Source organism: Halichoerus grypus, chromosome 15, assembly GCF_964656455.1.
Source record: "Halichoerus grypus chromosome 15, mHalGry1.hap1.1, whole genome shotgun sequence".
NCBI classification, from domain to species: Eukaryota; Metazoa; Chordata; class Mammalia; order Carnivora; family Phocidae; genus Halichoerus; species Halichoerus grypus.
Window position 1 is genome coordinate 52,946,188 of NC_135726.1, and position 15,060 is coordinate 52,961,247.

Here is a 15,060-nt window from a genome sequence, read left to right on the forward strand (position 1 = left end):
CTAATCTACTTTCTGTCTCTGTGGAATCCTACAATATTTGTCCTTTTGTGTCTGGGTTATTTCACTTCACCTCATGTTTTCAAGGTTCATCAATATTGCAGCACGGGTCAGAATTTCGTTCTTTTTTGAGTCTGAGTAGTACTCCATTGCACGGATCAAGCACATTTTGTTCATCCATTCTTCTGTTGATGGGCTCTGGGGTTGTTTCTACCTTTATACACAGTCTGGTCCCTGGCTTACAATCTAACCTCATCTTCCACTAACTACTCACTCTCACTCACTCTGTTTCAGTCACACTGGCCTCCTTCCTCAAGTTGGGAAGCATGTCCTGACTTGTCCACCTCAGGGCCTTTGCACTTGCTTGTCCCCCTGCTCTGTGGCTCCCTCCTCCTCACCCATGCCTGCCTTTATCACCCTATTTAAAATCGTACAGGGCGCCTGGGTGGCTCAGTTGGTTAGGCGAGTGCCTTCGGCTCAGGTCATGATCCTGGAGTCCTGGGATCGAGTCCCGCATCGGGCTCCCTGCTCGGCAGGGAGTCTGCTTCTCCCTCTGACCCTCCCCCCTCTCATGTGCTCTCTCTCACTCTCTCTCTCTCAAATAAATAAATAAAATCTTTAAAAAAAAAAAATCGTACAAATCCCTGGTCCTTCTATCTCTCTGCTTTTCCTCCATAGCACTTAGCAACTTCTGACCTACCATCTATTTTACATTTTATTGATCTTTTTATCTATCAATATTTTATAATATGTGTAAATGCTTTTAATATAAATAATTCTGTACATAAGATGGCATTTCTATTTTAACATTTATAAATATAATTTATAGTGAGCGTTAACATTTTTATTTAATAGATAGAAATTAAATACATGGAAGTTTAACTTGTAAATATGTAGTATAATACGTTATATTACCCTTCTTTTCTGTCTCCATCCTCACCCTGGTCAAAAGCGTAAGCTTTGGGTGAACAGGGATCTTTGTTTTGTTCATGGCCGTTCTCCGCCCCCCCCCCCGCCCCCAACTCCTCGTGGTTTCTAGAACAGAGCCTGGCACACATGCGTCTTAGTCCTTAATTGCTGAATGGATGAATACTTAGTGAGCAAGGAACTTGGGAGGATGTGAATGAGCTGAAGGAAAGTGTACTGGGGTGGGGGGGAGTAGTTGAGAACAGTTAAGAAAAGGCCCTGAGGCTTTTAGCTGGTCCGGGTCAGGCTCTGGATTGGGGGTGAGGGGCATTAGAAACAGACTGGCAGAGTTGGCAGGGCAAGTGCTTGGGGTTGGATCTTGACCCGAAACCTGGTCCCCTCACCCATTTGCTGGGTGACCTCAAGTCAGTGACATGCCCTCTCTGAGCCTCATTGCCTCATCTGGGAAAAGGGAAAATAGGAACTGTTTGTTTGTTCATTTAGTCAACTGGTATTCCCTACACACCTCCCAGTGCCAGGTACACTCCTTGGCCTCACTGAGCTTCTCTTCTAGGCTCCCACCTCCTGGGGCCCGTAGATAAATTGAGTATTTAATCGCCTGCCCGGCACATCTGTGGTGACCCACAGTTCCTGTTGTCAGGTTAGCGGCTGTGGGTGTCAGCTTTCCTCACCTGTGGGGTAAAGGGAGCTACTATGCTGGGGCGTCGGGGTAGCCCAGTACCTTGGGAATGGTACTGGTGGTTCATAAATTGGGGCTCTCATCCTTGGTGTGGTATCGGGCTGGGGATATAAGCTGAGCTTTGATCATGGAGTTGGCGTTTCTTTTCAAAAGACAAACTTGACACGGCTGAGAGCATCTTGGGGACACTAAGTCCTGGGCCCCAGATGCGGCCCTGAAGCTTTGCTGTAGGCTCTTCTGAGTTGGGCACACCTCTTAGACCCTGAAGCATGCAGAGACTCAGTTTCCCCTGCCCTCTCTTCCCTTTCTGGAACTTCTGCAAGAGGTTCCTCATTCGAGCAGGCTGCCAAGTTGATCAGCCTTCGTTTGGTGGGTATGTGAGTTAGCGGGGGTCCTGCTAGCCGCTGTGACAAATAGCCCTTTATTTGCGGAGGCTCAAGATGATAAAATTTTCTTCTTGTGTATGTTATAGACCAGCGAGGGTGTTTCTTGTCGGGCAGGCAGTCTCCTGGGAGGAACTGAGGAACCAGACTCCTTCCCTCTTGTGGCTCTGCCCTCCCCTAAGTCTGGGGCCCGCCGTGGATGAGGAAGGCTGGAGGAAAAGTTCATGTGCCGGGCCTGGAAAGTGCCCATGTTGCTTCCACCTGCTTCCTGGTGGCCAGAGTGCACTCACGTGACCACACCCAGCGACAAGGGATGCTGGGAAATGTAGTCCCGCAGCGCGCCTAGAAGGAAAACGTGGTTTTGGGGGAACACACAACAGCCTTCACCACAGTGGGTGTGTTTTTGTTGATGCTAGTGTAGGCAGGGGACTGGATGGGAAGGACTCAGTACTAGGGGATGGGGCATCTGGATTCGCTGTTTGACTTGAACTGTATGGGCAACTTCTGGGCTCCTGAGAGGACTGCCTCGTGCCCCATGGGTCCCAACCCCAGTTTGAGAGCACTTAGAACAAAATCCACAGGCCTCCCATGCTTCCTCCCCACCCCCACTCTCTTTCTAACATCATTACTAATGCCCTGTACGCACCACACAGTGATCTAGTTGTTCTTGGAGCCGACCGGGCACTTTCCTGCCTCGGGGCCTTTGCGCTTACTGTTCCCTCAGCCCTCTGAGGTGCTTTCCCCCACATATTTGCATGGCTCTCTTCTTACTTCATTCTAGTTTCTGCTTCAATGTCACCTCTGTCCAGGACCCTATTTTAAAATTGAAACCTCCCTTTCCCCATCTCTCCCTCATCCTGTATTATGATCTCCTGCTAGCCATTTACCACCAGCTGAGATTACGTTATAGATGAATTTGTTTATGAAGGTGTGGTGTGCTTCTTTACTGGGGGGGTCTCCCAGGGTGCAGTAGGTGCTCACTAGGTATGTGTTGTGGAGGGAATGAGTCAAAGGTGTTTGGTTGTGTTTTTCTCTCCACCCAGTGGGAAAGTGCAGGGTGTTGCGCTGGAAGGACAAGGTGGGGGGGCCCCGTTGGGAAGGACAGAAACCGGAGCCGGGGAAACCCTTCCCAGGAGCTCTGTGGAAAAAAAAGAATTGCTTACGAGCAATGTGGTTTTTCCCCCCTCCCTCCTTGATACCAGACTTAAACCTGACCTCTTATCAACTTAACCTCCTGAGGCACCACAAAGAGCAGGTGGTGGTAGATGGCGGGGGGGATGGGGGGGGAGAACGGGGGAGGGGTCCCCGCTGGTCCTGTCCCTCAAGGCTAGTTTCCTGTGTGTGTGTGTTTACTTTCTAGCGAAGTATAACCATGTCCGTGTTTTGTTTTGTTGCAGTATAAAGGTATTTATGCTTCTGAAATCAGCATTTTGCACTTAGGAAATTCTACAAAGCAGGCACATTTCACATTCCTTTGTGGTTTCTATGTCTTCTTGCCCATTTTTGGCTCGGGTTGTGGGGGGAGAATATGAGGCCGAAACTTGGTGCCCACCCTCGTGGCGCCTCTACCAAATGTGGGTACGGAAGGAAAGCAACCCAGGATGGCTTTGGGGGGGTACCCCTGCATCACGTAAGGAGGTCCCAGGAAATACAACCGGGACTGGAGGTGGGGTTTCCGGTTCTGCCATCCTTGGCCAGGCCTGTGTGTTTGGGTGGTTGGGGGCTACGCTGACAGGAGATGCCCCAAGTGAGTGTACAAGCTGGGATGAAGAGTCAGGTTGGGGTGGTGAAGTGGGTCATGTGATCAGTTTCTTTTTTTCTTTCCTCCACTTAAAATTTTAAAGAGCTTATCGAGACATAATTCACATACCATAAAACTCATCCACTTAGAGTTGTACAATCCAGTGGTTTTTAGGATATTCGCCACTCTCCAGTTCCGGAACGTTTTCATCGCCCCAAAAGGAAACCCCACACTCATGAAGCAGTGACTCCCTATTCCCCCCACTCTCGCCCCTGGCACCCGCTAGTCTGCTTTTTGTCTCTATGGATTTGCCTTTCTGGAGGTTTCACGTAAATCCTACATTTCGTGGAACACCACGCTATGTGGCCTTCTGCACCTGGCTTCTTTCACTCACCGGAATGTTCTTAAGGCCCGCCCGTACGGTCACCTTTCATCACTGTGTTCATTCCTGTTGTTGTTTTTCTCATTTCATTTTCTTTTTCACATTTGAGCTACCCGCATGCTGTAAACGTCTCCTTTTTTTTCAAGTGTACAATTCAGTGGTTTTTAGTATATTCACAGAGTTGTGCAACTGTGACCACAATCTAGTTCTAGAACATTTTCATCACCCAGAAGGAAACTCTGTACTTAATTTCTCCCCCCACCCCCTGGCAGCCACTAATCTACTTTCCATCTCTGCGGATCTGCCTGCTCTGGACATTTCCTCTACACGGGATCCTACACTATGTGGCTTTTTGTGTCTGGTTGCTTTCCCTCGGCGTGACGTCCCCAGGTTCACTCGTGTTGTAAGCACGTGTTAGGGCCTCTCTCCTTTTTATGGCCGAATAACATTCCATTGTATGGATCTACCACACTGCGTCTCTCCATTCATCAGCTGATGGACATTTGGGTAGTTTTCCAGTTTGTTGTCGCTTATGAATAAAGCTCCTTGGTGGCCATTTCTTCTGCCGAGGTGGGGGCTGGCCTTTCTAGCAGCTTCCTGCCCAGGCCTGTCCTTGCTTTGTTCTTGCAGGCACTCAGGCCTCCTCCTCCCCCTCTTCCCTTGCCTTCCTCCCCCTTCTTCTTCTCCTTTCTCTTCCTCCAGTTCTTTCTGTATTGTATCTCCCTCTCCCCAGCCTCAGCCAAGGGAGTATGAGTCTGGAAATCGTTCCCGGGGAGCCCTGGGCGGGCCCATGGGTCATTTCTGCTCTCCCTGGAGGGAGGCCTCAGCCCCAGTCTGGTGCCCATTGCCCACCCAGGGGAGGGAGCAGAAGGGACAACCTGATCCTTCTAATCCAGCCCCAGGGGAGATGTGTGGGGACATGGCCATGCTTAGGAAACAGCTTTTCTTTGGGGCTTTTTAAAAATGTATGTGTTTATTATGTATTTTTGGGAGCAGCGGGAACACATGCCCAAGTACAAAAACTCAAATGGTAGCAAAGATTTCTAGTGGAACGTCTCCCTCTCTCCCCCCAACTCCCAGCTATCCTCTTCCTGGAGGTAAAATGCTTATAGTTTTTTTTTTTTTTTAAGGTTTTATTTATTTGACAGAGAGGTAGAGAGCACAAGTAGGCAGTGCAGCAAGGAGAGGGAGAGGGAGAAGCAGGCTCCCCGCCGAGCAGAGAGCCCCACGTGGGGCTCGATCCCAGGACCCTGGGATCGTGACCTGAGCCGAAGGCAGACGCGTTACCAACTGAGCCACCCAGGTGCCCCAAACGCTTATAGTTTGTAGACTTCTTTCCCAAGAGATGTTCTGTGCACATGTAAGCATCACACACGGGCATGTGCACGCGCACACACACGTTTTTTTGAGGCACTAATAACGGTATTCTAACATTGCTCTGCCCTTTGCCTTTAATAATATATCCTGGAGGTTCTAACTTATCAACTTCAGGGCCTGTCACAGCTGCATAGTATCCCATCCAAGGGCCCTAACTTACTGAACCAGTGACCTTTTGCTGGATATTTAGGTTAGCTCCAGTCTCTTAGAAACAAGGCGACACTGAGTAACTGTACAGTGTTGATTTGCATGAATGCGAGTAGAGCTGTAAGTTAAAATCCCAGAGTTGGAATTGTTGGGGGCAAATTAAAAAAAAAAAAAATTATGAAAATTTCCAGATGAACCTGAAAGTGGAGACGGCAGGGTAATAAACTCTTGTTCCTTGTATCCCCGAGTTCTAAGTACATCCAGATTTGGCCACGCTGGCTTTATCGATCTCTGTTTTGTTGTTGTTGAAGGATTTTAAAGCAAATCCCAGATCTCTTGTCATTTTAATGCTACATATTTTAGTATGTATTTAAAGAACAAAAATAAGCATTTTCTTACGTGACCACCACAACATTATCAAACCTAAGAAAATTAAAAGTCGTTTGGTATCATCAAGGGATATGCCTTTTTTTTTTTTTACATTTTTGTAAATGGAGATGTAATTTGCATGCCATTAAAATTCACCCTTTTGAGGTGCACCATTCAGTGATTTTTTTTTAGTATAGTCACAGGGTTGCGCAACCATCACCACATCAGATTCTAGAATATTCTATCACCCCAGAAAGAAGCCCACGTTCACTGATTGTGCCCTCATTTCCCCAAGTCCTGCCTTTTCCCCTGGGAGCTCCTGGCAGCCCCGCATCTGCTTTCTGTGTCTGTAGATTTGCCACTGTTCTGGAGATTTCATATAAATGGATTCCTGCAACACCCAGTCTCTTTATTTTTTTTTTTTTTGAAGATTTTTATTTATTTATTCGATAGAGAGAGACACAGCGAGAGAGGGAACACAAGCAGGGGAGTGGGAGAGGGAGAAGCAGGCTTCCCGTGGCGCGGGGAGCCCGATGCGGGACTCAATCCCAGGACCCAGGGATCATGACCTGAGCCAAAGGCAGACGCTTAACGACTGATCCACCCAGGTGCCCCCACCCAGTCTCTTTAATCCGGCCTCCTTCGCTCAGCGTGGTGTTTCCGAGGTTCGTCCATGCCATAGTGGCAGATCAGTCCTGCCTTCCTTTTTCTGGCTGAATAATATTCCACTGTGTGGATTTGCCGCCTGTTGCTTCCCCACCCATCGGTCAAGGAGCACGTGCATCATTTCTGCTTTCTGGCTGTCGTGAATCATGCCGCTGTGAATATTCACGCACGAGCACGTGTGGACCTGTGTTTTCACTTCTTGCATGGATATGTACGCCTGCAAGTGGGATTGCTGGGTCATACGCTAACTCTCTGTTGGCTTCCCGAGCAACCACCCACCCGCCAGATGTTTTCTCCAGCGGCTGCACTCTTTTACATTTCCATCAACAAGTCACGAGGACTCTAATTTATCCATCTTTTTTATTATAATCATCCTAGTGGGTGTGAAGTGGTGTCTCATTATGGTTTTGATTTGCGTGGCCCTGACGGCTGATGATGTGGAGCGTCTTTTCGTGGGTGGGGGGAGCTGTGTGTTGTGAATTCTGATCGGTTTCCAATCTGGCCCTGGTCTCTCAGCCTCACGGTGCCTGGTCTTGATGGAGTAGTCTTCTTATACAGAAACCCCCAATCCCTCTTGCCCCCTGTTACTCAGGGCATGAAATCTGGGTCTCTTGGAGGTCCTCGATCACGCCCTCCCCTGGGGCAGAGTGCAGGATGCAGTGAAGGCAGTTGATGGAGTCAGACTGCCCCGGGGCAGCAGGGGGACCCCAGCTCCATGCCTTACTTGCTGAGTGACCTGGAGTCAGTGTCTTCACCTCTCTGATCATCAGTTCCTGGACAGGGTGATCATGAAGTGCATTTTTTTCCTTTATCAGTGTTTATAACTCACGTCCCCACATGGGAGTAGTATGTATCCCTTTTTTACTTCTACAGTTTTTTTACAGAGTGACCGTGACCTGCCAGGCAGTATTCTAGGAGGAGGCTATGCCACGAACTAGACGAAGGTCCCTGCCCTTGGGGAGCTGGCTTGCTGGTGGGGAGACCCATGATAGGACCCCTCAGAAGGTGCTGAGTGCTGTGGGAAAAAACCGAAATAGGGAAAGTGGGAGGAGAGGGCTGGTGGTGCAAGTGGTCATTTTAACCAGCCCTCCCCCAGAAAGCTGACATTGGAGCAAAGACCTGAAAGCGAGGGGGCCAGCCCTGTTGCTGTCTGCAGGAAGGGTGTTCCCGGCAACAAGAACAGCAAGTGCAAAGGCCCTGAGACAGAGAAGTGAAGACACTTGCCCCAAGTCACAGCCAGTAAGCATTGGAGCCAGGATTGGAGCCAGACAGCCAGAGTCTGGTTTTTTTTTTTTTTAATGAACTTTATGGAGATATAATATGTACAATGTGATACATCCATTTTAAGAGTACTATCGCTGCGTTTTGACAAATAGTACCATCCTGTAAACCACCATCACAGTCAAGACACAACATTTGCCTTCCCCAAAGAGTCCCTCCTGCCTTCTTGCAATCAGTGCTCCCCGCCTCCTGGGCTCAGGCAGTGAAATCTGCTTTCTGTAACAATAGATTTGATTTGCCTTTCCTAGAATTGGATATAAGCAGATTCACACAGCATGCGCTCTTCTTACGTCTGGCTTCTGCCACTCAGCAGAGTGATTTTGAGATCTGTCCGTGATGGATTTGTCAGTCGTTTCCTTCCGTTCGTGGCCGAGTGGGATCCCATGGTGCGGGCAGGTCACGATTTGTGTATCCGTTCACCTGCTGGTGGACCTTTGGGTTATTTCCAGTGTTTGGCCCTGACCAGTGGGGCTGCCGTGAACCCTCAGGTAGTAATCTCTGTGCGGACACATGCTATCGTTTCTCTTGGGTAAACACCTCGGAGTAGAATGACTAAGGCAGATAAGAATGTGTTTAACTGGAGTTGAAACGGCCCCCACTGTTTTTCAAAGAGGCTGTGATGGTTTGCGTTACCCCCAGCAAGGCTGAAGAGTTCCAGGGGCTCCACATCATTAACCACCACACGCTAGCGTCCGTCCGTTTCATTTTAGACATTCTGTTGGGTACCTAGTGGTATCTCATTATGGTCGCAATTTAAATCTCCTGCTGACTACAGAGGTTGAACCTCTCCGTTGGCTTATGTGCCCCTTGTCGATCTTATTTTGTTCTGAAATCAGGTTGTTTGTCATCTTCTTTATTGGGTGGTCAGTTTCTTCCTCTGTGCTGCATCCCTGTCCTTTGTCGAAAGGGGTCAGGCGCTGCTCACTTCTCGTTCCAGGGCCAATATTCCAGTTTTTCAAGAAGAGCTGGAAACCTGGGAGTCTCTTACAGAACACATCTCTGGCTTTCCAAAATTTGGCCCACAGAAAGAACAGTGTGTAAAGCAGATCTATATCTGGGGCTTCTGGTTTGCTGGCTGTCAGAGTGACACAGTTGAATGGGGCTCAGTCCAGGCCCTGCAGGGGCACCCACTTCCAAGGACACAGGACCCTGTCTCACGGTCCCTGGGGCCACTCATGGTGCTATCACCAAGCTCCCCAGCACCAGACAGGGACCAGCCCCCCTGGTAGGTGTCCATGGACAGAGAGACAAGGGAGAAGCGAACGAGGCACCCATTTTCATTGCCTTGGTTCACTCATTTTGGTAACAGTTAACTGAGCATTTGATGTCTTTTGCGTGTGGACTCATTAAATCCTGAAACAGCCCCATAAGCAGGGGTGATGGTAAGAATATTTAAGCCCCGTTGGAATGCAGATTGGCAGTAAAACACCCCTATGCATGTTCAAGCAGAACACCACTGGCCTCTGAGTCTGTTTTATAGACACAGAAACCGAGGCACAGAGAGGGCGAGTCACTGACTCCATGTTGCCCAGCCAAGAGGGACAGAGCGAGGGGCAGATCCAGGCAGCATGGCCCCAGAGCCAGCCGGACTTTCTGTTTTGAAGAAAATTTCAAAGCTCGAGACAAGTGGCAAAAATAACACATACAGAGAAACCTTTCTCCAGATTCGCCGGCTTGTGACATTTTACCGCATTTCCTTCCTCACCCTCCTTTTCTTTTGTTCTGTGGGCCAGCGGTGCAAAAGGTATCCTGCCCATGAGTCTCAGTGCTCTCATCTGGAAAATGGGCCAGTCTGACCTGAACTCTACACACACACACACAACACACACACACGTAAGCCGCTGGAGATTAGGAAAGGTACCAGGTGCTTTTTTGGCCCTTGACACTTTGATGTGTGTTTCCGAAGACCGAGGATATTCTCTTACGTAAGCCCAGGATAGTGATCAGGTGCTCCTGGTTGAACATTGACCCAGCACTGTTATCTGCTCTACTATTCTTTGTATTCTGGTTTTTGTCAGTTGTCCTAGTAACGCCCCGAATAGCTGGATCCCCCCCCCCCCAAGAGGATCCTGTTTGAGATCACACATTGCATTTTAGCCGTCTTATCTCTTTCCCTTCCTTCAGTTGGGAGGCTTTTCTCAGCTTTTCTTTGTGTTCTGTGACATTGCCTTTTGGAAAGGTCCTATCTTGTAGAAGGTGCCTCTGTTGAGGGGGTTTGACTTCTGGTTCCTCCTTGTGAGATTCAGATATTCAGGTTATGTATCCCTGCTTGGGATTTTCAGAACCTGCTCTCTTGAGCACCGTGAGGTTCTTCTTTTCAAAGGGACACTTGGCCGGCCTGAGCTCATCTTGTTCCCATCCCGGCGGCTGGCACGTTTCAGTTGGGGACGATCTGTGGCACTTACAATGTGTGCGTTTGGGGGGCATGCGGTTTCCATAAAAAGTGAAAGCAAAACACAGTTTCTCAACAGAAAAAAAAAAAAAAAGCACAAGATCATTAGAAGGAACAAAAGAGGAAAGACGGGGGCGACATTGGAATATCCAAAGTTCTAGAAATGCTGAGAACACAAAAGTGATTCGTAATTCTGTTACTCCGGGTAGCACAGCCTCGTTAGTGTTTTGGCATATTTCCTCCCAATCGATCTGCTTTTTCCCCCTTGCCCTCGGGGCACTCATTCTTGCACAGTTGACTAGAATGACGTAGAGAGCTAAAGACGGGAGGAAAATTCGGGAAGTCGAGCTCAGTCTAGGGGCGTTTTGGGAACCGGCCAGGCGGGCACATCACGGGTCCGGGAATGCCCGCTGAGAGCTTGTGCCCCCGGAGCTGGGGTTTCCGCCCCACTATGTGGACACCAGCATCCTCCACTGTCCCTGGGAGGAGATCAGAACCTCGGTGAGTAGGGCTGGGTCCTCGCTGGAACTCTCCCTAGGTCCCCAGAGCCCCTCGAGGTGGCTCTGAACCCAAAGCCCACGGGGCGGCTCAGCCCAGCACAAACCCGGCTGAAGCACATTGCGCCTAAGATAGGATCCCCCCACCCCGCCCCAAGTTGTATTTTTCGAAACTTGAGCCTGGGGATTTGAGAACAATAGCTACTATGATAATAGTGCACACTTCTCCAGCACATCCTCTGAGCCACAGGTCATGTACTTTGTATGTATTGATTCGTTTAAGCCTCACACTGTATCGTGGGAGTGTTACTGTTCCCGTAGACCCAAGGTAGAACAGAGGTACAGAGAGAAGTAACTTGCCCAAGGTTAGACAGGTGCTTAAATAGCAGAGTAGGATCTGAACCCACGCAGTCTGGGCGTGTGTGGTGCTTTCTGGCTGCATCTGAAGCAGCAGTTTGCCTATTTATTTAACTCAGGCCCCCATGAGCCCATGTGGTGCTTTTGTGGAACTAAAAACAGATGCCCCTTTCTCATGACCCTTTTCTGCCATCTGCCAGAAAATTGTGGTCATATGTATACACAAATCTACAGTGTCCTAAGATGGGACTGCCTCTCCGGGGGAGTGCGGGGGGGAAGGGTCGGGGAATTGTGCAGTGTACAACCTGCACAACTGCACACAGTTACCCAATATTTAACAAATATTTCTCAAGTGTCTACTTCAGAGACCGACAATAAACAAGATAAGCCAGTAAAATATTTACTATGTCAGATGTCAATAAGTGTTCCTAACAGAGATAAAGCAGGAGAAGAGGGATCAGGGTGCAGGGGGTTGGGCTGCACTTTTAAATAGAGTAGTCAGGGAAGGTGAGGTCACTGAGGTTGACATTTGTGTAGAGACCTGAGGGAGGTTAGGGGAGAGGCCGTGTGGGTTTTTGGGGCAGAGCAATCCAGGCAGAGGGAAGAGTCAGTGCAAAGGCCCTGAGACAGGTCGGTGCCTGGTGTGTTTGAAGACTATTGAGGAGGTCCATGTGGCGGGAGCTGAGCAAGCCAAGGGGAGAGAGCAGGATATGAGGGCAGAGGGTACAGTGGCAGATCTTGTGGGGTCTTGTGGGCCACAGCGAGGACTTTGCTTTTCTCCAAGTGAGACAGGAACATGAGGGTTCTCAGCAGACGGGGGACATGAGCTGACTCATGTTCTAACCAGATGCTAGTGGGGTGGGGGCAGAGAGACCAATGGGGAGATTGCTGAAGAAACGCAGGTGTAATGTGGCTCTGGGAAATACTTCTTAATTTTGAGTGAATGAATGGATGCTTTCAGCGAAGCAGAAGGAGACAAAGGAGAGGTCAGAAGGTCTGTCCCAGGCACCCCCATGCTGGTTCCTCCTGCTTCCCTCTGGGAGCAGAGCACGGTCTTAGGAGGAACCAGCCACGAGAGAGCTGGGAGCCCAGCTTCCAGGCAGACCCGTTCTGTGACCAGGGGCATGGTCAGTTGTCACCGTGTAAAATGGGTTAAACAGGTGCCTTGAGGTGGTCAGTAGGTATTTGCTACTTTTCCTCTTTTGAATTGTGAAATAAAGGGTCTAGGAATATTTTCATACATAGTTACTTTCTTTTCTTTTCTTTTTTTTTTTTAAAGATTTTATTTATTTATTTGACAGAGAGAGAGATAGCGAGAGCAGGAACACAAGCAGGGGAAGTGGGAGAGGGAGAAGCGGGCTTCCCGCTGAGCAGGGAGCCCGATACGGGGCTCGATTCCAGGACCCCGGGATCATGACCTGAGCCGAAGGCAGACGCTTAACGACTGAGCCACCCAGGCGCCCCTACTTTCTTTTCTTCTTTTTTTTTTTCTCTAGAGAGACCTGCACGCACAGGGGAGAGGGAGGAAGAGCAGAGGGAGAGGGAGAGAGAATCTTAAGCAGGCTCCATGCCCAGCGCAGAGCCTGACACAGGGGTTGATCCCACGACCCTGAAATCATGACCTGAGCCTAAATCAAGAGTCAGTCGCTTAGCTGACTGAGCCACTGAATAGGCACCCCTACTTTTTCTTTTCTTTTTTTTTTTTTAAGATTTTATTCATTTATTTGATAGAGACACAGCGAGAGAGGGAACACAAGCAGGGGGAGTGGGAGAGGGAGAAGCAGGCTTCCTCCCGAGCAGGGAGCCCGACGCAGGGCTCGATCCCAGGATCCTGGGATCATGACCTGAGCCGAAGGCAGACGCTTAACCGACTGAGCCAGCCAGGAGCCCCCCATAGATACTTAAAAAAAACAACAACAGTTTTATTGAGATAAAATTCACATGCCATACAACTCAGCCATGGAAAGCATACAATTCTATGGTTTATAATACATTTGCAGGGTTGTGTAACCATCATTAGCTCTACACAAATTGTAGAACATTTTCCTCACTTGAAGAAGCAGCCCTGAGCCCCTTAGCTGCCCTCGCATCCGTCCTGTCTGCCCGACACCTGGCAACCACTGATGTACTTTCTGTCTCAGTGGATGTGTCTATTCTGGGCATTGTGTTTAAGTGGTGCCATAAAACAGGGTGGTCTTTCGTATCTGGCTTCTTTCACTTTGCACGATGGTTTCGCAGCGTGGGTCAGGATGCCTTTCCTGTTTTCTTGCTAAGTAATACCCGCTGTGTGGATGTACCACGGTTTGTTTCTCTGTTCATCCATTGATGAGTACTTGGTTTGTTACCACTTTTGGGGCTGTTACGGAGAATTCTGCTCTGAACGTCCACGTAGGGGTTTTTCTGCAGACGTGTGTTCTCACCGCTCCTGGGCGTCTACCGGGAGTGAGATCGCTGGGTCGTAGGGTAGTGTACGTTTAACGTTTGGACGAACAGCCAGTGTGGCACACGGTTGCACCATTTTGCATCCTTTCAGGAGTAGACGAGGGTGTGAGGGTGTTTTCTTCCCTTCTGGGGGATCTTTTTGTTGAATTGTCCTGAAAAGTGCGCACATCCTAAGCATACAGCTGGATGAATTTTCATGGGTTGGACGCACTCAACAACCAGCTCCCAGATGAGAAGCAGAACATGCTGTACCTCCCTTCCCGACCTCTACATCCCCCACCAGGAGCCTCCATCCCCATGATAACGCCATAGTTTAGTGTTGCCTGGGTTTGTACTGGACATATGAAATCCTACAATGGTGTTTCCTTTTGCTCCACGTCATGTTTTTGGAGGTTCTTCCTTGTGAGTAGATCAGTAGTGTTGTTCCTTTTTCGCTGCTGTGTGGTATTCCATGGTGTGGCTCTACCACAGTGTATCCACGTGCTCTCCCGTTGATGAGGCATCTGGGTTGTTTCCGGTTCAGGGGTGCTGTGAACATTCTAGAACATGCCCTCTGGTCCACATCTGCCATTATTCATAAGGGCGGAATTACACGGAGAGTAGCCCCAGGCTCCGTGTGATGCCAGGTGGAGGTTGTCCGTAGGCTCCCCTACCTTCTTGACGCATGTGTCCCATGTCACGTGTTCTAGAATCCTTCCTGGGTGAGGACTGAAAGCCTTGATTGTGGTCCTTGCAGCTGGTTTTAGCTCTTTCACCCTTGCTCTATAGACTTAACAAATGTTCTCTTTCATGGTGCCCAAGCACCGGACACCCATGCGGTCAGTGTAGACAGGGAGGCACTGCCTGGGGGGTCCTGTTGGGCTTGACACAGTTCACAGGAGGTGCTGTCGCCCCCTAGGGGGCAGTCTGCACATTTGCCCGGAGTTCTGATTGCCCTCCTTATTGTGGTGGCTCCTGGCATTGAGTGGGCAGGTACCATGGGTGTAGACTGTGACTGGATTAATCTGCCTCCTGGGTTGGTGCACAGGGTGGGAGAGGCAGACAAGTCCTGTGGAGTGTCCTGCACTGACCTGGGGAGATGTGCCCACCTTCTCTGTGTCTGTTCCTCTCGCTCACCCTCTGTCTCTCCAGAGTGCCCTTCCCTCCCGCGCCTCTGCCCCAGCTCACTTCTGCTCTCTTCCCCTCCTCTGAGCAGCTCTCTGTGCTGAAGCCCAAGTTCACCACCCTCCCCCACAGATCGGTCTCATCTGAGACCACAGTGGTCACTCGGGCTGTGACATCCCCCCCCATGACCTCTCGCCTCCTCTCCAGCTCATGCTGACAGGTTTCTTCTGGGTCCCTCGGGCCTCCCTCCCACCCCAGTGGCCAGTCCTCCATTCTGAGCCCGGCCCCGTGGGTCTCTGGCCAGCCTAGGCATGGGTCC

The 15,060-nt window shown here is 49.7% G+C and overlaps 1 protein-coding gene across 7 annotated transcripts in view; it reads left to right on the forward strand.

The window, feature by feature from the left end:
- BICRA (BRD4 interacting chromatin remodeling complex associated protein) overlaps positions 1-15,060 on the forward strand; it is a 79,855-nt gene that overhangs the window by 21,518 nt on the left and 43,277 nt on the right. The window contains exon 1 of one of the 7 annotated variants that reach the window (XM_078062759.1): positions 10,606-10,842. The exons of the other annotated variants lie outside the window; for them this stretch is intronic. The gene's annotated coding sequence lies outside the window, so the exon portion shown is untranslated. Of the gene's footprint in view, positions 1-10,605; positions 10,843-15,060 lie in introns of those variants that run through there. 7 annotated transcript variants of the gene reach the window in all.